This window comes from Notamacropus eugenii, chromosome 2 (genome assembly GCF_028372415.1).
Source record: "Notamacropus eugenii isolate mMacEug1 chromosome 2, mMacEug1.pri_v2, whole genome shotgun sequence".
NCBI lineage: Eukaryota > Metazoa > Chordata > Mammalia > Diprotodontia > Macropodidae > Notamacropus > Notamacropus eugenii.
The window spans coordinates 50947354-50973136 of NC_092873.1; the positions used below are offsets into that span (position 1 = coordinate 50947354).

General features: G+C 43.1%; 1 protein-coding gene across 4 annotated transcripts in view; it reads left to right on the forward strand.

The window, feature by feature from the left end:
- The first annotated feature begins 426 nt into the window (after positions 1–426).
- The window catches only part of POR (cytochrome p450 oxidoreductase), an 83069-nt gene continuing 57712 nt past the window's right edge, over positions 427–25783 (forward strand). The window contains exon 1 of one of the 4 annotated variants that reach the window (XM_072640244.1): positions 427–653. The gene's annotated coding sequence lies outside the window, so the exon portion shown is untranslated. Of the gene's footprint in view, positions 654–15092; positions 15233–25783 lie in introns of those variants that run through there. The other 3 variants (XM_072640246.1, XM_072640245.1, XM_072640247.1) reach the window with 3 other exon arrangements.

Below are 25783 nucleotides of genomic sequence, written 5' to 3' on the forward strand. Positions count from 1 at the left end.
AGGGACTGGAGGCCATGCCTTGGTCCTTAGAGGACTTTTGCAGGTCCCCTTCTGCCACCCCTGAGGTGTTCAGCCCAGAGTTCTCTGGGAGAGAACCTCCTAGCTGCCTTCCCCCTTGATTCAGGGGAAAACTTCCCAATTCTTGCCATCCCAATTCCAACGGTTTTCCGTGGGGTCAGAGGGAAGGGAGGAGGAGAAAGCGGAAAGCTGATTGGCCATCCCTGGGTTGTCTATGTCCCTGAAATTCAGGGGTTGTTGTGGTGCTTGTGCGTCAATTCAGGAACACAAAGGACCAAGCCGGTGGCTCCAGGGAAACAGCTGGCTCCTGGGAGAGGAAGGGGGAGGGGAAGGGGCTGGCCTGGAGAGTGTAATCTCTGCTAGTCCCTCCCCTTCTCCTCCCATAAAAAGGCAGTGGGCCGGTCAGAGATTGGAAAAGACAGGAAAACTCAACCGAGCTACTCCTGTCAGCTGCTCCACTCTCTTTGGTCCCACCCTGCCACCTAAGAAGGGTCATGGTCTTTGTCTAGCAGGTCCATCTGAGTGCTGCCTCCTGAGAAGACTGCTTCAGCTTTTTGGACACCCCTAGGTCAAGTACAGCTCCCTTTGAGCCCCAGAAAAAGTCCTCCTGAACCACTACATCAAGAAGGCCCAAGGTGAGTAAGTCGCTCAGTCAGTCCCCTCTTCACACACTTTGCTCTACCCTGCTGAAGGGGTTTGTGTCCCTTCCCATTGTGTCCAATGCTGCTGGTGGGTAGGGGGGATGGGGAGGGGGATGGGGAGGAGCCAGGGGCTAGAAACTTCTGGTTCCTGCGACCGCAAACCCTTCTTAGCATCATTATGGTGGTATTTGTTATTTTTTAATGCATAATTGAAGGAAACGCTAGATGTCAGTTAAAGGACAGTACAAAATAAAAATGTAATTGAGGTTTTTTTCCCCACCCACATTCATGGACTCCTTGAAATTTATCCATTGGGTCAACCCTCCTCATTTGACAGATGAGGAAACAGATGCCCAGGGAAGGACAGTGATTTGCCTAAGATCACACATCAAGTTAGTAGCCAAGCTAAGATTTAAACTTGACTCCTCCAACCAGTATTGGAGCCACTTAGAACCCTTAGGCCACTTAGTGCCTGGCATGTAGTGAATGCTTAATAAAAATTTGTTGATTGGATCAAAGGTACTTCCTTTCCCAGCTCTCATTACACACACACACACACACACACACACACACACACACACACACACACACACATACACACACACACACACACACACACACACACACACACACACACGCGTACTCTCCAAGGCAAGGATCCAAGTGATCCAAGTAATGATAGCGCATCAGATCATGGAGAAGACTGCTTAAGAACTGGTAATACTTCTTTGCTCTCCCGGGTGCCTGAAGACTGCTTCTCCATGCATGAAAAATGGGAAAAAGGTATGTAGCTACAGGCGCCACTATCTTCCTACTGCCCCATTTCCAGACAGTTGTTTCTGGGTCTAAGCCTCTGGATTCCTGAGCCTCTGTTAATTCTGGATTCTAGAGATCCATCTTCTGGTCCTCTGCCAAACTCTTTCTGGCACTGACTTCTTCACCCTAGGAGTCTGGGGTTATCTGAAATCACTTTCTTTGACAATCTGGAGAAATGCAAAATTTCCATGAGAAGTTGGTGAAAATAAAGATTTCTTCTCCTGAGAAAAAGAAAAAGTACCCTTCTTCAAGGCAAGAGATCTTGTGGTAGTGTGAAACTACCACAACTACTGGCTTAGGTTTCAGAGGACCTGTGCTCAATCCTGCCCCAGATATTTACCAGCTAGGCAACATGTGACAAGTTATCTAACCTCCCTAGGTCTTAGTTTTTTCATTTGTAAAATGAGAGGCTAGGATTAGACAGTCTGAGGTCTCTTCTTGCTCTAAATCTATAATCCACACATTTTTGTTAAGATCTGGGCCCAGTACTGACTTCCCCCTTCATTCCAACCCCAATTCAGTCGTTGGCCACAGCCATGGCAAACACACCCTCAGAGCAGCCCTGGCTGTTTGCCTGAAACCTCAACAACTATTCAAGTCTTACCTGCAAAAGGGGAGATACAGAGATTATGATGCCCTCATGGAGCTACAATCTTGGACCTATGGATGATCATGAAACATTGGTTCCCAGGCCATAGAAGTGAAAACCAGGAGCTATTTCAGGCTTTTCCAAGTACTAGGCATGAGATCCTTACTATGTCTTTGCATTACGAATTTCCCCATTGTAAAGCCTATTTGGGTAGAAGTCAATGGCCACAGGCAAAGAAAGGGAAAGGGCCTGGGAGGAAGGGAAGGAAAGAGGTGAGAGTGTTTTATGTAAGATGACACAGTGATAGAGCTAGCAATAGGACCTTGAGAAGCTGAATAGGAGGTAGAAAGTTCAAGAGAGAGAGCAGCCCCTTCAGATATCCAAGGTCTTAGAACCTGGAGCTCAGATGCTATTTAGTTTGACTTGTACCCGAGCAAGAATGGAGTCTCAGGCCTGATCAGCAACTGCCACTGGTGATGCTAGCTAAAATGAAAGGCTAGGAAGGAGGTCAAAGGCCCATATTGAGGAAGCAGTTGCCCCAAGGTCAATAGTTAGTAAGTGGCAGAACCCAGAGTCAGAAGCTTCCACTGCTCCATCCCAGACTTTTCCCACTATCCCAGCCTGAAGAGGAAGCTGGAATATTCCCCTGGATGATGACTGTCAATTTTGAGGTCTTCCTCTTGCTAGCCAAGCAATCTGAGATTCCAAAGTAAAGGGTGAAGGACAGGGAAGTGCTGCCTTGCCTGTAAAGGAGCAAGGAATAGGACTTTACAGAGCAAGGGGGAGGAAAATGGCTGTTTGTTTGGTTTTTTTTTAACGAAACTATAGATAGGCCAGGGAAAGATAAAGACAGTGGCAGAATGGCCTTGAGGTAGAAAGAGGCTTTTGTTCTGGGAGAGTGCCAGGGTTATTGGCTCCATCTTGGTTGACTAGGTGACATTTGTCTTTTCCTGGAGCTCTAGGAAAGGGACAAGAGTCAACCCAATTATAGATCTATATCTGGAAAGGATCTCTTGACCCACTCCCTTTTTTTCAGGTGAGGAAACTGAGAAAATTGGTGAGATTCTCTAGTGAAGGCTTGTCTCAGCCCCAGTGCCATTCCTGACTTGTGGTGGTCCAGTCAAGGTCACCCAGTTAATCAGTCATTTTGTATTAAATGTCTACTATGTGCCAGGAACTATACTGGTGTTGGGACGTACTAAGATAGAAGTTACATGGTTCCTGCCCTCAAGGAGCTTTTGTTCCAACATTTACATTTCCTCCATTAAATATAAATTTACTACCTTTCCCCACAACTTCCCTATGCCTTAGTTTCCCCATCTGTAAACCAGGGAGAAGAGTCTCTGCCTCTTCCCCTGCCACACAGGGATGGTATAAAGACAGGGGGAAAATAGAATGGCGGAGCCAGAAGAGAATTTAGAGCTTATATAGTCCAACAGTCACATTTGACAGAGTAGGAAACTGAGACACAGTGAGAGTATTTTATATAAGACCTCACAGTGATAGACCTCACACCAGGACCCTGAGATCAGCACTGTTTCTAGGACATTATGAGGGGAAAAGAGCTCGGGAAATGAAGATATTAAGAAGCAGTTATTTGTAGAGGTCTAAGAGCTGGTCTCAGTGTCAGGAAGACCCTAGGTTCAATAATGACATGTTGTCCAGATGACCCTGAGCAAATCATTTCATGTCTCCGCATCTGGCAAGAGCCAGGGCTGGTCTGCCTCAGTTGAGGGGGATTTCTCATGATGAATTTGTTCCACCAAAAAAATCATAAATCTGGTCCAAAAATATAAAGTACCAACAGATCAATTGATTAAAGGGATCAGTAGGAGGAGGAGGCAAAGGACAAGGTCTGCTTTGGTCTTTTCCAGCCCAAATAATTCCTTATCTTTTATTCAGACCTGTTGACATGTAGATAGTATTCTGGCTTATGGAACCCAACTCTATGTGCCCAGAAAAAAATAGAAACAAACAACCATTCAAAGGAAGAGATATTAGCTCCTAGGGGATGCTCAGGAGTGAGCTTAAAGCGTTTCTTGGTCTTCCCCTGTCCCCTGGGGCCTTTCAGTGTGAGCATCCTAGCACACAAAGGAGAATCCTCCATCTCTTCCACATCACATCCCCCAACCAGTCTCTTTCTGGCATCCCTGGTCACAGAGAGAGGCCCTGTTGTGGCTCATGACCCACTTGGGTCTTCTCTTGTCCCCATGACAAGTGAGGAAGAAGGAACAGTTATGAGATCACCCTGTTCCCATTCACATGCTATCACACGTGGGAAATCTTTTTCAAGATTATTTTTGATTATCTGTTGTCCAGTCTTCCTGCCAACTGAATTTTTTACCAGTTTTTGTTCCCTTTAATCTGAGAAACTCTCCATTGCCAACACTGCCTAGATCGATAGTTCAACCGGGTACTGTTTTTAAAACAACAAAAACCCATTGGCACTCATTTGGATTCTTCAGAACTCTCCTCACCTCAGTCACTGCCCTCCTTTTTAAAGAGACCCACACTCTTTTTCAGTTGTAGCTCTTAAAAGATGCCATGTTTTACTTTCTGGGCAATGAAGGGATTTTGAAGGAGTCTGATTATAATCCTGCATACTGACTTTAAAATGTACCCCATCCGAATCCCCACCCCACAAGTCATTTGCCACTGCACTTACCCCTTTAAAGAATTCACGGGAATAATTTAAGTATTCACTTAAAGAACTGAAGTAATTCACAGAAATCTATGCCTCTTCCCTCTTCCTTCCCATCATTCTCCCACTCTCCCTGGCTTAACAAATCACTTAACATGGTACTTAAAGTTAGACAAAAGATAATTCTTACTATAGCCCTGGGTAACAAACAAAATGCTTTAAGGTTTATGGAACACTGTCTATGTTTCAATTTAATTTAAATTTTCAATGAAAATTTTCTTTTTCACTTTCCCACTCCCCCTGGGGAAAAAAAAAAAAGAAAAACCAAACCAAACCCTGGTAACCCAAATTCCCACACTGGCCACATTTACAAAATGTGTTTCTTCTTCTGAATCTTTAGTCCATCACCCTTCAGGCTGGAGGCATTGCTGGTCAGGGGACTTCCAAAACCATGATCAGTCATTGCACTGATCAGAGGTCCAAAGTCTTTCATAGTTTGTCTTTACAATGTTGCAATTTGTTGTTAAAAATAATTTAACTGGGTGTGCCCTGCACAGTACTTTATGTACATAGTCTGGCTTTCCCCCACTCTGTTAGGTAAGCATCACAGGTATCATTAAGCCTAGCCTAGGACAGGATGACATCATGTCTTGGAGGATAGAGAGCTGGTCCCAGAACCAGGAAGACTTGGTGTGCTGCCCACCTCATTGTGACTCTGGGCAAGTCACTTAACCTCTCTTTGCTCTGAGCAGCTCTCCCTAAAAGAAGGTGCTGACTTGCACCGGGAGAGCGTGTTTTCTCAATTGGGAGTTTCCTATACCAAGATACCCAAGGTCCAGTCCCTCTCCTATATGTATTACAGATGAGAAAACCCAATCTTGGGTTCAGGTTGACTTCAGTTTTTTAAGAACCTGCTATGTGCAAGGCTCTATGCCAGGATCCAGGGACAAAAGACAGAATGAACATATCTTCTGCCCTCTAGATAGCCAGTAAACGTCAGAGAGGGACTGAACTTGAGTCACTCCCCCTCTCTTATTAGTATTCTTACTGACAATAACACTTACATAGTACTTCAAGATGTTTAAGGTGCTTTACATATGATATCTCACTTGATCCTCACAACAGCATTGGGAGGTCGATGCTGTTATCACCCCCATTTTATAGATGAGGACACAGGCTGAAACACATTAGGAGACGTGCCCAGGGTCACATAGCTAGTAAGGGCCTTTCTAACCCTATTCTATGCACTTCATGACCAGGCTCCTCCACTGATAAGAGTCCAGACATCTTCCCATTATTTCATATTACTTAGTATTATCCTGATTTTGGAAACTGAAGCACAATGAGGTTGGGAAGAAAGAGTGTGGGCTTTCCAGTCAGAGGCCCTGACTTCTAATCCCAGCACACTAGCTGTGTGACCCTCTGCAAGTCATTTAACTTCCATGGGCCCCAGTTTCATCATTTTCAAAAGGGCAGGGAGTTAGAGTCAACAATATCTAGGGCCCTATCCATCCCCAAATTTAGGATCCTATGAGTATCGGATGGGGCAAAAAGAAATCTCCCCAGAGGGAGACATCAGATGCCTCCGGCACCCTTCAAACGCTTGGCCTGTACCCATAAAGCAAAGTCTCTTTCACAATGGCTAAACCAGTTCTCTCCAGATAACTGGAAGCAAATGGATAGCAGTGCAAGGTTTTGCAAAAATAAATGTTTGGTTCTCTGGCAATCATGTTGTGTAACAATGGGGTAGCAGCAGATATTACTGGAGCTGGAGCACTTACTCAGATTGGAGCCTTGGGACAACAAGCAGGAGGGAAGATTTGTTCTGAAGCCAACTGTGTCCCACTCCCAACAGCTGAATCATAAAAAGTCATTTTTAACTGTGTTTGTGCCACTGAACCTGAAGAAAAAAGGGTTGGGGGGAGAAAGGGGTAAGAGGGAGAGGGAGGAGGAGAGACGCGGGAGGAGAAAGAAGTGGGAAAAGGAGAGAAAAGAAGAGGAAAAGAGGAAGAGGAAATGACAGAGGCAGAAAGGGAGATGGGAAAAAGAGAAGGAACAAGGGAAGAGGAGAGGGGAAAAGAGAGGGAAGCAAGGTAAAAGAGGAAAAGGAAATGAAGGAGGAAGAAATGATGAGGAGGGGGAAAGAAATGAGGAAGGGAAAGGAAGCAGAGAGTGAGAAGGGGAAGAGGAGAATGGGAGAAGAGAGGGAGGAAAGGGAGAGAAGCAAGGGGAAAGAGAAGAGGAAAAAGAAAGAGAGGATGAGGAAAGGAGAGGGAAGAGGGGATAAAGGATAATTGGAAGAGAGGAAATACCCCAAACATTAGTAAGGAGGAACCCGGTGGGTAGGTGGGGGGACAAAGGAGACCAAGGGAAAGAGAGTTAGGCAAGTGAAAAGCATGGAAAGGCCAGGGGTGAGGAGGAGAGGAAGAGAGGGAAAACAGGAGAAAAGGAAGAGATAAAATAGAAGGGGAAAGAGCTATCATACGGAAGGCTGACTTTTGTTCCTTTATAGAAGGGGGAATTGGGCAGGTGCCTGCACAGACTGTCCTGGCCGAGACGGAAGGCTTAAACATCCAAAGCTCTCCCTAACTTTGTGCCCCTTGGAAAGTTAGGTAACGTCCCTGGGGCTCACAGCCTGGAATGTCCTAGGTCCTCAGTCTTCAAACATCAGGGTCCCTTTGCCCTGGCCTGCCCTATTTGCTTTCTTCTCCAGCTTACACTCTGTCTCACACATCGCCTCTGTACCCCTATTTCCCTCTGGTACACAGAGCTGTTCTTACACTTTGCCCATCTGGGCCTCAGGCCAGGAATAACTGCCCTTGTCTCTCCACTCCATATCCCTCCCTCCCTCCCTCACCTCCAAAGCCTCCACCACCGATGGACAGCCCACCAAGCCAGGACCTCTGCACCCCTTTCCTCCCGGAGTGTTTTGCTAGTTTCATATTGATGAACTAGCTTTAAGCAAGCAAGAAAGCAAACATTTATTAAGCACTTAATACTTAAAAGAAAAATTCCTAGATGCAGTCACTAGCCAATAGCCTTTTATCTTGGAAAGCACAGAACATGCACACAGATCAGTGCATCTGAGCATAGTGTAAATAACAAGAAAAAATAGGTAGATAGCACCTACTATATTCCAGGCATCTCATGTGATCATCCCAACAACCTTAGGAGGGAAGTACCATTAAGATTTTACTATTGGGCTTTTCTTCTTCCAGGGCCTCACCTTTTTTTTTTTTTTTTTTTTTTGCCTCCTGGACCCTTTTTGGCAGCCAAAGGGAAGACTATAGACCTCTTCTCCAAATTATATTTTTAAATGCATACGACAAAGCCATAGAATTACAAAAGAAATCAACAATTTTGAAATACAGCTATCAAAAAGTTTTACACCAAATCTCTCGTACAGGACAGGCCCAAGATCGGAGAAAATGCTTCTTGTAATCTGAATACACTAACAAACTAGAGGAATGCTAAAAACCTGAGCCTCACAGTTAAGAAACAGCTGCTTTAAAAAGGTGCAAATGACTTCTATGAACTCAGGCAAAATAAAGAGCAGAAGCAGGAGACCATTTTAGGTGACGGCAGCATCATCACCATGGACACAGGAAACATCCAGATCACACTTTCAGGTTTACAAAGTGCTTTCTTTCTGGGTTCCTCATTTCATTTTCACACTAGCCCTGGGAGGTGGGGACTCTTCTCATCTTCATTTTACACATGAGGATGGTAGAAGAAAGACTTTAGAACTTTGAAAGACTTTAGAACTCTGATCAATACAATGAATGACCCTGAGACTAGAAAACCAGAGATGAAACTGACCTCCTGGACTTAAAATGCAGAGAGAAAGATGTACATGTTCAGGTATGATCAACATGGGAATTTGTTTTCCAGGATAGAGAATGTTGATCAGAGTTTCATTTTTCATTTGTTGTTGATGAACAGAAGGCATATTATGAATGCATGCAAAAAATAAAGAAATACATTTTTAAAAAAGATATAACTGATATATAGTAGAGATGGGTACAGGGCAGCTAGAGAGGGCAGTGGGTAGAGTGCTAGGCGTGGAGTCAGGAGTCATCTTCTTGAATTCAAATCTGGCCTCAGGCACTTATTAATTGTGTGAACCTGAGCAAGTCACTTCACTGTTTTCCTCAGTTTCCTCCTTTATAAAATGAGCTAGAAGGAAATGGCAAACCACTTCAGTACCTCTGCCAAGAAAACCTCAAATGGCATCATTCAGAATTGGACACGACTGGACTAAACAACAGACAGGTACCTGCTCCTAAGGAGACAGGGACACAAACAGGGTAGAAGTGAAATATGGTACCAACAGTTAACTGCAGGGGGAAAAAGTATGAACTTTTCCTTTACATACATTGTGACATATTACATTTTCTCCAAAAACTGCAGCAGTCCTAGAAAGATTTAGAACCAAGATGGAATCACTTAGGTTCAAAGTTAGTTCAGCTGAATTTCATCACCTAATCTGTGCCAGGCACCCACACTAGGTGTGAAAGGTAAATGAACACATAAAATAAAACAATCTTGCCCGATTATCTGCATTCCTTCCTGCAGCTGCAAGGATCATATCTTTCTCTTTCTCCTCTCTTCCTTGGTCAATTGTCAGTTTTAGGAAAGGGGCTGTGAGCCTTGAATCTATTTTTTTCTGCTCTCAGGGACATGATTGACCCTCAGGCCAGTGCAACAGCCTTAGAAGGGCTGTTGGGAATTTGACTTGGTATCAAGCAGGAATTTCAAGTGCCTCTAACACCTTTACGAAGAGATTTTAACCTAGGGATTCTGATTGGGAATGGGAAGGATGATGGTGTTGAATTTAGGGTGAGAATAGTACCTCCCCAGCAGGACTGGTCTTCTTATTTTTTACCAGCAGGTAACTAAAGAAACCCGGATTCTAGTTCTAGCTCAGCAACTAATCCGTTACGTGCCTTCAGGCATTTCAAAATATTCATTCCCTCATACACTCATTTACAAAGCATCTACAATTGAACCAGGCACTGTAGATGAAAGAAACAAACCCACCAAGCATTTGTTTCTGGACTGAACATCCTACTCCAGTCACCACTTACCATGTATGGTATCTCCCCCTATTAGAATTTGAGCTCTTTGAGCATGGAGACTACCTTGGTTTTTAGATTTGTATCCCCAGAGTTTATCACTGTGCCTGGCATATAAAAAATGCTTTCTCTTTTCCTTTTGGGTTAGAAGATACCTTATAGATTATCTCATCCAATACCTCCATTTTACAAATGAGGAAACTCGGGCCAAAAGAAAAGGGAATTGCCTAAGGTCGTCTAGATAATAAACATCAAAGGCAGGATGTGAAGCCTTGTTCCTCTGACTCTAAAGCTTAAAGTCCTTCCATTATACCACTCTAGAAGTCTAAAGAATAATGCAAGACTTCAGTGATGCCTCATTAGACAACAGCTTATTACAAAAGTTCTCCTTTGATGCCGCCTGGTGGCAGACTCTACTAAACTGGAAAGGCTAGTACCTGAGAGGCTCATCAATAGAAACCTGACTGCTTAGCTACCAATTTTTTTTTTTTTGGCTATAAATGACCAAAGAAATAATTTAAAAATATATAAATCATATCTAAGCCCTGGGCAGTTCCCTTTCTGTTTTTTACAAAGTAATACCCTATTTAGAAGAAAGGATAAGGATAAGAAGACAATTGCATGTGATTGCAGCTCATATATAACATGTTTAAGTGAACTGCTAGCTACTAAAAATGGGAAATGGATAAAAGTAAAGACATTACCTCTATTTGCCTCCATTTTCTGAAAAAGTTTAACACATACAAAAACACTGCCACAGCAAGGAGGCCAAACCAACCCCGAAACTGTTTCAGCTACCAAGCACGATCTCCTTGGGGCAATATAGTCTCCTCGGAGGCAATGTTAATTTATCATACACATATATAGAAGGGGATATTACGGGACTGTCTCATAGAACCACAAAAGGTAGTTGAAGGAGAATATGAATCTACAATCCATCAATCAGTAGGCATTTATCAAGCTCTTCCTTCGTGCCAGGAACTGTCCTGGGTGCTGAAAATATAAAGGCAAAAAGGGAAACCATTCCTGTCCTCAGGGAGCTTAAATTCTATCGGATGAATGAAAAAGCACTTATTGAGTTCTTTTCTGGGTGCCCAGCACTTTGCTAGGCACTGAAATTAGAGACACTAGAGTGAGATAGTCCCTGCATCAAGGGATTTATATTCTTATGGTGGGAGACAACACCTAAAGGGGAATGGTAGCCAGAGGGATATTTAGTTTGCAAAGTTAAAAGGATGTGAGTGGAGCCAGAAGGATCTAGACTGACACACCCCTTCAAGAACCAATCAGTTTTGACTTATGTTTCCAGAACTAGAAAGTAGAGGCTATTAGTGGGAGGTGGAGGAAGCAGAGGGCATGTGCGTGATGCTAAGGTGGACAAGAAAAAGATAACTGGAGTCAGCCTAGATATAGTGGGCCATATGAGGCAGTCATGAATCAAGACAGTGAGGTTCCCAGGGAGAGAGTTTCCAAGCTGAAGAGTTTAAGTCCTCCAGGACACAGACAGCAAGAAGAATGTTGAGAGGACACCTCATTACAATATGCAGTAGGTACACCCTATCTATGGAAACCTGAGCAAGTCACTCACCTTGCTGAACCTCAGTTTGCTCCTCTAGAATGGAGGAGTTGAGTAGCTAAGCTCTACATCTATGATTCTATGGTAGGAGTGGGGGAGTATTAGACATTAGCATGTGCCAGTTAAGGAAGGGTCAGTGTTGGAAGTACTGGTCCAGGCTTCATGGAGAAGGCAGGCTAAAGCTGTGCCTTGAAGGATGAGCATTTGGACAGGGGGAAAGGAAGACACCTGGGTGGGAATGGAGAGAAGTAAGGGATGTGCACAGGAGCACAATGTGTATTGAAAGCGCCAGGATCTTTCTACTCCCATGTCTGTGACCTTGGATCACCCTTGATCCTCTCTTTTCCTTCCCTTCACCCCCAAAGAACAGTCATGTCTTGACCCTTCCGTCACAGCCTTTCTCACACCTACTTTTCTCCGCTCCTAAAATCACTGTTCCAGTTCAGGTCCTTGATACCTTTTGCCTGGATCATTAATATTCTTCCTACTTCCAGTTACTTCTCCCCCAATTCATCTTCCACAGAGCTGTGACAATAATCTTGCTGAAACACAATTCTGACCATGTCACTCACCTCCTTTAGATTTTTCAGTGATTCCCTATTGTTTCAATGGTGAAATACCAACTCCTTCTCATGGCATTTAAAACCCTTGAAAGTTTGGGTTCATCTTATCATTAGCATTATTGCACTTCTCTTTCTGTGTGTCAAACTGGTTTACTTGTGGTTCAAGGAATTTGGTATTTCATTTCACTCCTCTCCATATTTATACTAGAACTTCCTTTTAGTTGGAATGCATTCCTTCTTTCCCTTTGCCTCTTAGAAATCTCAGCTTCCAAAGCTCAAGTCTGATGCCACCTTCTAGGGCAGGGAGTAACCTTTGTTATGTGCTGGCCCCTCTGGCACAGTGGTGAAGTTTCTCAAAATAACGTTTTAAAATACATAGAATGAAATTCCTCCCTCTCCCAATTCCTTACTCCCTCTCACCCAGCCCCATCCAATTGGTTGTCAAAGTCTGCCAATTTCATTTCCGCAGCATCTCTCAATAGATTTCACCTTTGCATCATCTTTCCTCAGATCCTACCCCTCAACCTGGTGTGGCCCTCAGCACCTCATCCAGGAGTACTGACATCAATGCTGGTGGATCTGCCAGACTCTAGTCTCTCCTCATTCCAGTCTGTCTTCCATTCAGTCCCTAAAGTGAGTTTTTTTTTCTAAAGCTTGAGAATAACCATGTAATTTCTCTATTCAATAAACTCCAGAGAATTTCTATCACCTCCAAGATCAAATACAAAATGCTATGTTTGGCATTCACAGCCTTTGTAACCTAGACCCCTCCTATCTTCCCATTATGTACTCTTTGATCCAGTGACGCTGATTTCCATTTTCTCCATGCCTGGAATGTTCTTTCTCCTCATCTTCACCCTTCTGGCTTCCTTCAAATCCCAGCTAAAGTCTCATCTTTTACAGGAAGACTTCCCTAATCGGCCCCCCCACCCCAAACTCTAGTGCCTTCTCTCTTTTAATTATTTCCTGTGGACAGCTTATTTGTACGGATTAGTTTTCTTATTGTATCTTCCATTATATTGTAAACTCCTTGAGAGCTCCTGGTGCTCTCTCTTTTTCTTTCTCCCCCCACACACTAAGCACAGTGCATGAAGAATACTAAACACTGAATAAATGTTTTGCATTCATTTGCTCATTCATTCATTCATGTCACTCCCCTATTCAATAAACTCCTGTGGCTCTCTAGGACTGCAGTTCTTAACCTGGAGTTTATGAACTTAAAAAAGTTTTTGATGACTGTATTTTAGTATAATTGGTTGTAACCTACGTATTTTATGTTAACCTATTTTATGCATTTGAAAACATGATTCTGAGAAGGGGTCCATAGTCTTCTCTCGGCTGCCCAAGGGGTAGCCTTGTTCTCTGGCCAGTTTAGCTTGCCTTATTACTCTTTCCTCCATGGCTGGCATGCTGCTTTCTTAACCTCTATCTAGTTCCCCATTTCAGAGAATCTCTAGCTTCCTTCAGGTGCCACCTTCCCTTGAAGCCTTTCCTGATTCTACACTGCCTCTCACCCTCCTCCTCCACCCATAGCAGCACTAGCCTAATTCCCAAATGACCTCTTCTGTTCTTATATACACAGGATTATTTCCCTAATTGAAAGTAAGTTCCTTGAGAGCAGACCCTTTACTTCTGCTCTAGGCAAGTTTCTTAAGCCTGGAAATGTCAGAGGTGGAGGAGTTTCCTCATCCTTACATGGGGGAATGAGAAGTTCAGTCTCCATCCCTAACCAAATTACAGTCACCTCATAAATTAGGGAGTAGAAATATTCTTATGTTAACATTCCGATCCTACTGGTTAGAGATTAAATGACTTGCCCAAGGTCACACTGCTCATAAATTGTAGGGCTTAAACCCATCTTGTCTGAGTCCAAATCTAGGGTTTTCTACCATGTCCCTCTGTCTCCCATCAGAATTAATCCCTAGACCTCTCTGGGTCCTACTTTCTTCACAGATAAAAGGAGAAGTTACACAGCTTTCACTACTGACTTCTACGGGTTGGGAATGTACTCTTTGGAATCCATAAATGAGACTGCTACACTAATATGAACAGTTATTATTAGACAATGACAGTAGCCATAACACAAATTGAATGCCTTTTTATGACCGTGTAAAAATTTACAAGAGCCTTTTACAAACACTTGATAATGAGAAGCTGGGTCTAGTCAAAGTACATCCTTCCCCCTTTCTGGGGGGTTTAGGGGGAGGTGCACCACTACCAACTCTAAAAAGGGGGGAGGGAGAAGCTGTAATGTAAGCTTGTAGAAAGCAGGAGATTTCACTTTTAAAAATTTTAATAAATTTATAAATTTAATAAATTTTAAAAATTTATTCACAGTTACTACACCTTACATAAACAAACACATATATAAAGGCCTGTTTAATTGATTGGTCTAGAATACCTCCCATTTACTTTGATCCAGCCTCGGGGGCCTTCTGGATGCTCCTTGTACAAGACACTCCATCTGGGAGTCTGGGGACTCCAGATATTTTCTCTGTATGTTCCCCATGCCTGGAATGCTCTCCTTCCTCATCTCCATCTCCCTGGTTTCCTTCAAGTCGCACCTAAAATCCTACCTTCCATGAGAAGCGATTCCTGGTTCTCCTCCCTATCTGTGCCTTTCCTCCGAGACTACCCCTGCATAAAACCTTGTTTGTGTATAGTTGGGCAATGCATTAGATTGTAAGCTTGAGGGCTTTTTGTACCCGATGCTTAGCATCCTGACGCTGGCATGTACTAGGTGTTTCACAAATGTAATTGATTGGAAAATTAATTGATTGTTTGCATGTCTCACATCAGACTGTTGAGCTTGAGGACAGGGACTGTCCTTTACCTTTCTTTGTATTCTCAGCGTTCACCAGGGTGCCTGGAACTCAGTTGGGGGTGCTTAATGTTTGTTGACGGACTTCAAAGCAAACAGCTGGGCACGCGCTGTTCTCAGTCATCAGATTTCTCTTCCCTCTTTCTCTCCTCTGCTCCGCGTCCCTGAGCCCTTCCTCCCCCAGTCCCGGGTCCTTTAGCCCCGCCCCACTCCCGCTCCCTGCTCTTTACCTTTGCCTCCGCTCCGCCCCCACGTGCTTTCCCCGCCCCCGTCCGGTCCAGCTGACTGCTTGGACGAGCGGGGCGTGGGCGGAGTCGGGCCGAACCAAGCCCGTCGAGTGAGAGGGGGCGCCGCCCTTTGAGACGGGAGGGAGCGAGCGGCTGCCGCCTCACTCCGACCCCGACGACCCCCGCGGGTGGTAGCGCCCCAAAGGAGCTGGTCCTGCGCTGGGCCCCCGGAGGGAAGGAGGGAGAGCTGTCTCTTCTGCCGCGGGTGAGTGTGGGCAAGCGGGCTAGAGCCGGGGCCGGGACCGGGGCCCGGGCCCAGGATGGGGTGCCAGGGGAGTACGAGACCACCTCCTCGGCAGCCGAAAGGGCCCAGGGGCTGGGGAGGACGAGCCGGGCCTTGCTCCGCTGGAGCCCCAGCAGCCTCGGACGGTCGGGGCGCGGAGGGGGCGGGCGGGGAGGCCTGAGGCCCCAGTAGGGAAACTGAGGCCCGGCCGGGGCAGCGACTCCGGTCTGGACCCAGCCCATCCGCGGGGCTGAAGCAGGAACCCGAGAACTCCCAGCTTTCCAGTCCTAGCGCCTTTGGGCAAAATCACTTCCCCTCTCTGGGTCTCAGTTTCCCACTCTTGTAAAATGAGCTAGTTGGACCAGGTGGCTTCCTATCTGCCCCAGATCTGCCCCTCTGGGCCTCAGTTTCCTCATCTGTAAAATGAAGAGGTTGGACTGGATGGCCTCTGAGGACATCCAGCTTCAAACATTAAGATTCTGTGACCCAGGTTCCGGTTCTGGCTCTGAGCCCCGCTGCTTGTGTTCTCTGGGCCTCAGTTTCCCCTCTGGAGCATCGGAGGAACTGGACAGCTCTGACTCTGGGGAAGCCCAAGCTGGGCAGTCCGGGAGGCAGAACTAGGGGTGTGGGGAAGATTTAGTCTTGAACTTGGTTCCAATCTTTGTAAGTTTCTTGGCACATATATACATTTCTAAGTCACATGAGAGTGACTTCTGGGTGGTATTTTGGTCCCTGAACACCTGTGGCTGTAGTGTGTCTGTTTTAAATTTTGGTCTAGATAAGCATGAGTCGGGCAACAATCCTGTTCATGCCTAGACACAAAGATGAATATTGTACAGGGAATCTAAAGGAGAGACAGTGCATTAATGGGAAAGCTGCGATAGCCTGGAAAGACAGGTTGAACTATAAGAAGAGGTGGTAGAGAGCCACAGATACTTCTGGAGGAAGAGAGTCCCATGATCAGTCCTGTAGGTTGAGAATATCAATTTAGCAACCTTGTGAAGGGTAGGTTGGAAACAGGCAAGACCAGATTCTGGTTCTGCCACTTGTGTTCTTAAGCTTAGTCACTGAACTTGAACTTGTGTTTCCTCATCTAGAAAATGGGGGTAACCTGCTATATGAATGAGTAGGTGAAAGTGTTTTGTAAACTGGGATGTTATTTGAAAGATCTTTGGAATCAACTTTGGACCTCACTTTCCTCCCTCTTTCAAATGAGAGTGTTGGGTTACGTGATTTCTAGTATTTTCTAGGTATGACATTCTGTACTTTTTTTCTACGGTTTTGCGATTTTTTGAATACAATCCAAGTTCACAAGTACTAGGTGGCAAAATAAATGAAATGTTCCTTCCCTCTCTTGGCAAGAAGTCTTTGGGTCATTAATGACAGAGTGGGACTATCTACTCAAATACTTGGCACTTGAAATTTGGGAGTTACTAGAGAAGTAAGCTTTAGAGAAGAGGGGAGAAAATTAAAAGGTAATCCTCTGGTTAAAAAACAAAAAGGCAGGAGCAGGTAGATGCTACAGTGAATAGGGCATGGAACCTGGAGTCTGGGGGAATCCGAGTTCAAATTTGTCCTCAGACATTTCCTATCTGTGTGATCCTGGTGTGTGATCACTTAACCCTGATTGCCTCCAAAGCAAACCAAAAAGACATACACCCCTCCAAAGCTACACATGGCATAGAAGCTTTTCAGATAGGTTGATTGATAGGCTCATGGACTGTTTGGCCTGAATTGTAATCGTCCTGTTGAAGGATCAGGAACACGTTCATATAACTTCCACATTTCCCATGTTTACTGCTTGAAAAAAAAAATCAGTCAGGAATTAAATGAAATAAGGCTGGAGCTAAACAAGTTTGTATAAAAGGTGAAAATAGTAGAGGGTTATCTACAGAGTCATTATGGGAGAATGGTAACATTTGGTAGACATACATTTTGAGTTCTTTATGAAACTTATTATTGATACCCAGTCCTATTTTCAAGTTTGCAAAGTACTTAATGTATCTAGTTTCATAGGAACCTCACAAGGACACTGTGAGAGAATTATCAGTTAGTCAGCATTACAGGAAAGTTATGAAATGCCTTGTCTATGGTCACATTGCTACAAAGTAGCAGGAGGAGTATTTAAATTCAGGACTTCTTAGTCCTGGATCTTACTACTCTATCAACTGCTACACCAAATGCTGGCAGACCAGTGTAAACTAGGGCCAAATCTAACCTCCCAGCAAACTGTTCTTAGTTCTTCAGCCATCCAAAATCTGATCCTGGCCACTCTGGCCCAGGACTGTCTTTTGCCTACCCCTGCCGTACCCTATGATGCCTCTCCAGACCTATGTAAGTTGTAGGTTATTTATCCATTCATGAAATGGTAAATTATTTGTATAATAAATATTCTGCTAGATACTCTAAAGGTAGATACAGGGATAATGAAGGTCCTTTCCCTCCTTGTGAAACTGACTACTGTTGATATTAACTTCATCAGATATTAATCTGTGAACATTTCAATTTATTAAGCACATTATAGACCACTTTTTTCTGACAATTGATTGTATTGTACTGGGAATCTTCTTTCCTCTTAAAGAACCCTGTCCATTATCTTTCCATTTTGAGGCACAGAAGGAATTAGAAGTGGAGTGACCTGTGGTATAGTGGAAAGACTGGGATCAAAAACCAGTTTTCTCTGGGCTTTGACATCATGTAGTTGTGTGACCTTGGGCGCTGGCTTCTTCTCTCTGGGCATTAATGTTTTTATCTGTGAAATGAAGGGGATTGAACTAAACCCCCACTGGGTCTCAGATTTTTCAGTCTCAGTACTCCTTACATTCTTAAAAATGATAGAGGACTCTCCAAATGCCTTTTATTTCTGTGGATTATATCTATCAATAGTTACCAGATTAGAAATGAAAATCTCTTAGTATTATGGAAGTAATTTTGACCTCAGGCAAGGGTCCCAGGCCACACTTTGAGAACTGATGAACTAGATTGTTATAGAATCATAAGAAATGGCAAATCCAAAAATATTTAGTTGGACATTTTAATTATTTCAAGTCTATTTTCATTTAAGATGAGGGAATGAAATAGATCAGGGAAAGTGAAATGGATTAGGGAAAGTGAAATGGATTAGGGAAGAAACTTAGTTTCCAATTCACTTAAAGTTACTCTGGCTCATTTTCTAGGCCAGTGGCTAAAGAGAATTATTGGTGCTTACATTTTTATTTCAGAGTAACTTGTGGCCAGATAAAGAGGTGTAAAGAAGCATTTTCAGGTTCTACAGGGTATACTTTGCTTTTCAGCATGTAGAAGCTCCTTTTTAGTAAGGATGGCCCTCTGTCCTTCAGATAGCATTCTTCCTTTGCAGGCCTCTAGCGGAATGTTTTATTTGAACACATTTCAAGAAAAGCATAAAACAAAAATCATCTCGAATTGTCTTTTTAAGTGAAGAGGTATATATAACAGAAGCTGCTTTGCAATGCGAACCAAAACGCATCCCATGGCTTTCCTCATCTGGCAGCTCGAACCCAGGCCCTGTGCCCAGGGGTCTGATCTCTTGATATTGCAAGGATACCAATGCAGCAGGTGGGCAGTGCAATTAATTAATCTGTCTGTGTCTTCTTGTTCTTAGCTCTTCCATTTAATAATCAGTGAGTAGAGCTTGTTTCCAGTCAATTACCTTTACTCTGTTTTCAGAACATAACCTCTCATGGAACCTCTAAACCTAATGGTATATAGAAGTGGGTATCAAACAACCCCAAGATATGAAACTTGGCTCTGAATTGGGCTCATCCAGAAGCTACCTGAGTCGTATAAATCAGATCTGTACAAAAGTTCTCTCTCTGAAGGATCCTTACCTACAAAGAGACAGTGCTGGGCTCTGACATCTTGACATTTTCTTTTAGTTTTGAGGGCCACAAGTGTTAAGATGCATTTCATATGTGCACTATGGACACTTTTGTGCTGAATAATGAATGTGCTGTGTACATTTTTATATGAACTCCCCAGTGACCTTGCCTTTATCTGCCTGCTCAAAATCTGTAATTCAGTAAGGGCCCAGAAACTACCTTGAAAAATTGCAGGCTAGGCAGTTGAGGTACTAGGAGTGTTAATGGTTTGGTGCTCTCAAGGACAGAAGAACTGGTTTAGGACTAGTCTTTTTTTTTCAGAGTAGATGAGGTTCAGGTTAGTTCATGGGTGGAAATCCTGAGGGCATGCAGTGTTGGAGGCTTTCCTTAGAGCAATGCTTGATATGTTTGCTTTGAGGAGGCAGTCCTTGGTTTGGGGAGCAAGATGAACTTTTCAGCTTGGAAGGAAAGACAGGGGGAGGGATGGGGAGTTGGAGGTAGTGAGGGGGGTGGAGGTTCTCCTCCTCAGACTGAACCTCCAAATCGGACCATCCAGGTTCTCTTAGTAGGATTTGCAGGAGAGTCATTTTATAAAAATTTTATGTTCTGAACTTAAGAAATAAAACAAGCATTTCCATAACATAGTAGAATAGGAAAAAAGGTGATTGTACATATAACTGCAAATCTATTATGCACTTGATATTCCTTTTAAATATATAATAAAGTTATCATGTAACTTTTTTTTTACCCATTTTTTTCTCCTCCCCCCCCACCATGGTTACCATTAGGCACAAATACATATATATGTATACATGTAATTATGTATCTATGTAAAACCATTCTATACATACTTTTATTTACTGGTTTTTTCTGGATGCAGATAGCGTCTTCCTTCATATGTCCTTTGTATTTAATTTGGGTATTTATAAGAGTCAAAAAGACTTATTCACTCCAAGTTGTTCTTAAAACAATATTGTTGTTACTGTTTACAGTGCTCTCTTGATTCTTCTCATTTTGCTTTCCATTATTTTGTGCTAGTCTGTTCATGTTTTTCTAAGATCATTGAGCTCATCCTTTCTTATCTAGCTCAGTAGTATTCTATCACAATCATAGACCACAACTTGTTCAGCCATTCTCCAATGGATGGACATCCCCTCAGTTTCCAGTTCTTTGCCACCATAAAGAGAACTGCTCTAAATAGTTTACAATATAGAGATTCTTTTCCTTTTTCTCTCTCTGAAGGATCCTTACCTACAAAGAGACAGTGCTGGGCTCTGTCATCTTGACATTTTCTTTTAGCTTTGAGGGCCACAAGTGTTAAGATGCATTTCATATGTGCATTATGGACATTTTTCCCTAATCATCTTGGGAAACAGACTTCATAGTGATGTTTCTGGGTCCAAGGGTATAGGCACTTTAATAACTCCTTGGATATAATTCCTGATTGCTCTATAAAGTGGTTGGATCAGTTCATAATTCCACCAACAGTGAATTAGGAGTCTTTCAGAAGGTTCCTTGGAAAAGATTAAAAGTCAGTTGAGTATCTCTGGCCAAGGTACTTCCAGGCCGATATGTAGGGTCCCAGAAGAAATCCTGATCTTGAGTAGGCCTTTTCCCTGCCTCTTTTTCTGTTGCTTTTGAGTTCTTCCATGTAGCAGAGACCACTATCTAGGAAGAGCTGGTGGTCTAAAGTCTCAGGATTCTAAGCCTGGAGCCTCAGTGGGTAGGATCCCTTTTAATTAGAGCAAAGTCCAGATGTATGTGAAGAGGAACAATGTGCCCTACTGAAGGGTCTGATAAGATTGTGCCCCCAAGACAGAGGTGCAGGATTTCTGCATTGTACCCATTGTAACTCTCCCTCAGAGAATTTAAATCTTTACTCTCACAATCCAGTTGGAACTTTCACTAAATAAATAGCTATGTGTCACAAAGAAAAGTTTCTGGCATAAGCAGAATCTGCCTATTTTACCTGCCTATTCCTTGTCCCTGTTCTGTCCAAAGTAACCATGATGGAATTGGCGGGTCTCATTGTATTCTGAGACTCAGTACTTGAGCACTGTCTTAAGAAGCTTGGAGCAAGGAGTAACCATTGCTTGTTGGAGCCATGGTCCTTTAAATTGGTATCTTCTAACCAGGGAAGTGGCAACCAGCTATCTCTGTGACGTGATTTGAGGGGTGCTATAAGTTAATTCCATGCAGAATATCTCCCCTAACAAGCTACAGTTCTCTGTGGCACCACCATTCTTTCTTTCTATCACAAAGGCTTGTAACCTTTGGCTTGTTCATCCCTTCATCATTTAGTCACAGAGTGGATTCTTAGCTTTCAAATTCCTCTCTTCCTGCTACCCACACTGTGGCCCAGGCCCTTTGTCACTAGAAAAGTGGTGTGGCATTGTGGGAATACCATTGGACCTAAAAGACTTGGGTAGAGGTCCAGCTCTCCCCCTTATTAGTCCTGTGGCCTTTGGCAAGTCTGAATGTCTATTTCATATGGTTTTTGTTAAGAAATAACTTGATTGAGAAAACACTTATTGAGAGCCAACAACTGGCTTGGAAAGGCAAGGGAGAGTGAGAAGTAGAGGATGATAAGGTTATTCCACAAATTCCCTATAGGACTGTTGACTCTTATTTATCATGAGGTAAGAAGAGAGATGAGATGAGAGTGAGAGTCACTGGTCACCATAGCCTGAGTGGTTCTGTATGCATTTCAGAGAGCTGGAGGAATGCCTTCAGCACTTTGGACAGATTTCCTGTGAGGATTTGGGGAGGACGTGGACCCAATTTGGCCCTGGTTGAGAAGTTTTGGATCTGTATCCCCACATGTATGCCTTCTTCAGATTATTGCAGTTCCTTCAGTTTTTCTTCATCATCTCTTCCCTTAGAACCTACGATAGCTATTTTAGCTAAAATTCTGCCTCGTTTTATTTATTTATTCATTATGTGTTTAGTTGTTCTTCCAAAATAAGACTTAATGAAGCATTTTGGAGTAGCGAAAAGAGCCCTAAATCCCAGGTTCCAGTTCCAGCTCCAGTATTAGCTAGTTCTGTCTTCTCAGGTACCTCTCTGGGCTTGGCTAGACAGGCTCAGAATGCCACAGTCACTAGAGAGGGAAGCTCTTTCTCAACAGTGAGCCATAGCTGTGCCTTTAAAGCAGAAACTGACTCCTGCTGCTTCTCTCCAATCCTGATCTACCTTTCTAGTCACTCACTGCCCTCTTGATGACCACACAGAGGCCAGACCCATGTTTTCCTAGCCCTGGAATACCATCCCCATTACTAATCTCAGTACATCACTTCATGATTCCCAGATTCCCTCTCAGAACTTAATCTACCTACATGGTATCAGACTCATATAGCCCATTTTCTGTTTTATTCTATTTCCTGCTTGTATATATTATCCCCCAACTAGTTTTTAAATCCCTTGAAGGTAGAGACTATGTCTTATTTATATCCCAGGTAGTACTCAGCCTAGTGCTCTAAATTCAACTAAGTGTGTACTGGCTTGTTAAAGGCAAATTTGAGGAGGTGTGCACTTTGTTGTTTTATACAAATTATATTAATATCTTTTGGTTTTTTACACCAGAGTAATTTCCTGATATTCCACCCTTTCTAGCCCTTTCTCCGCATAGAATTCTCCTTGGCATGCATTTTACCTGGTTAAATTAACACATTAGTACATCTTGGTTTATTTGGTTAATAACCCATTATTGATTACTGACATTGAATGAAATTTAGAGCCCTGAGGGAATGGGAACTAGGAATAGGAAAGTTTTGGTTCAATGCAGCAAATATTTCTTAAAGTCTGCTATGTGAAAAGCACCGGATTAAACAGAAGACAAGCCAAACAGATGCTATCCTCAAGGAACTTATATTCTCTTGGGGGATACTAGTATAAGTAAATATAAAGATTTACAAAGCAATACAAAGTAATTTCAAGAGTTATTGGGAGTCAGTCAACATTTAGTAATACCTACTATGTGCCAGGCACTGTGCTAAGGCTGGGGATTCATTTCACACGTGGAGGACTGTATAGAGGCAGGAGAAGGGATGTCCTGAACACGGGAAGGTGAGCAAGTTTATTTGACTGGAAGTGAGAGTGCAGAAAGTATAAGCGTTCTTTTCCTTGGCGATCACCATCCATTTCCATGGGGTTCAATAATCATCTCTATGCTGTTGACATCCAAAATCTATATCTTCTGTCTTCTGATATCTAGTCCTGTATTGCCAACTTTGGTCTAGCCAGGACTGAGCCTTGGAGGATGCCCACATTTAGTGTATGGGAGTTAGATGAAGTGTATTGAAAAGGAGTATTCACAAAGGTAGGAAAATCAAGAAAGTGTCATCAAAATCAAGGGAAGAGAAAAGGGGGTGGTTAGTGTCAAAAGGTGATTCAAGGTCAAGAAGTATTAGGACTGAGGAAAGGCCAATGGATTTCACAGTTAAGAGATCATTGGGAACTTTATTGGGAACTTTGAGTCTAGTATTAGGGTGGAAGCCAGGACTGGTAAACGGTGGGCAATAGTGCATATAACCATAGATGACCCTTTAGATGTTTGACTAGGAAAGGAAAGAGGTCTAGAGCAATCAACAGGCTGAGAGGATTGCAGGATTCCAGAGAAAGGCAACCAGCAACCAGGATGGTAGCTTTGAGTTCCTAATTGAGATCAACTAAAGAAGAACAGGGCCCAGCACAATGACTGCCATGTAGTAGGGGCTTAACAAAAATCTTATTGACCGAATGGCATTTTAACCTGGGAAAAAGACTCAAGGAAGCCATGATAGACATATTCATGTCTGTCATGTGGAAGAGAGATTAAACTTCTGATGTTTGGCCCTAGGGAGCAGAACTAGGACGATGAATCTAAGTTTCAAAGGGGCAAAGGGAAACTTCCTGCCAAGGAGAACTGTCTCACAGTGGGCTCAGCTGCCCGGGAGGCAGAGACTGGATGACTGTTTGTTGGATCTGTTAGAATAGGAATGGTTTCTTGTATGGGTTGCTCTAGATCAGTGGTATCCAACTTAAATAGAAATGAGGGCCGTGTAAAGATCCCTGTAGGCTGCATATTGACATAATTTTGTTTTATTTTAATTTAATTTTTTTGTTGTTTTAAGTTCTGAACCATCTTCCTCCCTCCGTACACCGCTCCAGAGAAGACCACTATTTGGTGTAGATTTATAGATATATGTAAAACCATACTATGCGTATTTCTGTATCAGTTTTTTCTCTGGGGATGGATAGCATCTTCCTTCATAGGTCCTTTAGAATTGATCTGAGTATTTGTAGAACTCAGAATAAGTTTAGCTGTTTAGGATTATTTTTCAAGCAATATTGCTGTTGTTGTATATAATGTTCTCTCAGTTTTGCTCATTTTACTCTTCATTATTTCATGCAAGTGTTTCCATTTTTTCTAAAATCAACCAGCTCATCATTTCTTACAGCACAGTAGTATTCCATTACAATCACAACTTGTTCAACAACTCCCCAATTGATGAGCATCCCTGCAATTTCCAGCTTTTTGCTACCACAAAGAGAGCTGCTATAAATAGTTTAGAACATAGAGGTTCGTTTCCTTTTTCCCTGATCACCTTGGGAACCAGATCAACTAGTGGTGTTGCTGGGTCAAATGGTATAGGCAGTTTAATAACTCTTTGGGCATAATTCCAGATTGTTCTCCAAAATGATGGGATCAGATCACAGTTCTGCCAGCAATGTATTAATGTCTCGATTTTTCCACATCCTCTCTAACATTTGTTGTTTTTCTCTTCTATCATTTTTGCTGATCTGATAGGCGTGAGATAATATCTCAAAGCTGACTTAGTTTAAAAATGTAATAATATCAATGCTTTGTTGTACTTTTACCTTGTTAAATTTTTCCCAAGTACGTTTTTACCTGGTTTGGGCTGCCCTTGGGAGTATGGTGGACCAGAAGTGCCCGAAGGCTACGTTTGATGTTTCTGAACTTGACCATTGAGGCTTCTTCCAGCTCTCAAGAATTGTGTGATTTGGTCAAACTTTCTTGAGTATGATGGAAACTTGGGCATGTTTCTAGGTGGCAGGCATGGAGACAGCAGATAAGAAGAGTTCAAACATGGAAGAGGAGGTGATTTCAGGGGTATGTTCTTGGAGGCAATGAGAAGCTAGAGTAAAGAGCATGAGAGGGTTAGCCTTAACAAAGAAAAGTCTGAGAATGGGGAATGCCTGCAGGGAGTTTTGAGGTATGCAGTAGGGGAGGGTAGCCCTTTGATGAGGTTGAGTAGATGGCAGGAAATTGGTGTGAATACCCAGGGAGGTTGATCCAAAGGGAGGAAAGATGTGAGTGTCTAAGACCAGGACTTCTTCAGCTTTGCGTCATGGGCCACTTTGGCTGACCCCTTCTCAGAATACTGGTTTGTTGCCTACATTCACAACTGAAAGAAGTGCTCAATTTTATTTAGAGGCTAGTGAAAGTAAAGATGTAATTTCCCCCCATCCAAGTTCATGAACCTCCTGAAATCTATTCACAAATCCCAGGTTAAGAACACCTGATCTAGAATTCAGTTTGACAACATGGCTAAAATTTACATAGCTCTTTCGTGTTGGCAGAGTATTCTCTGTATTTTGTCCTTGGATCCTCAGGACAACCCTGCAGAATGTATTTCAGTTAGAATCCTCTTTACAGAGGTCATAATTCAAACTCTAGGAGATAACTGAGGCA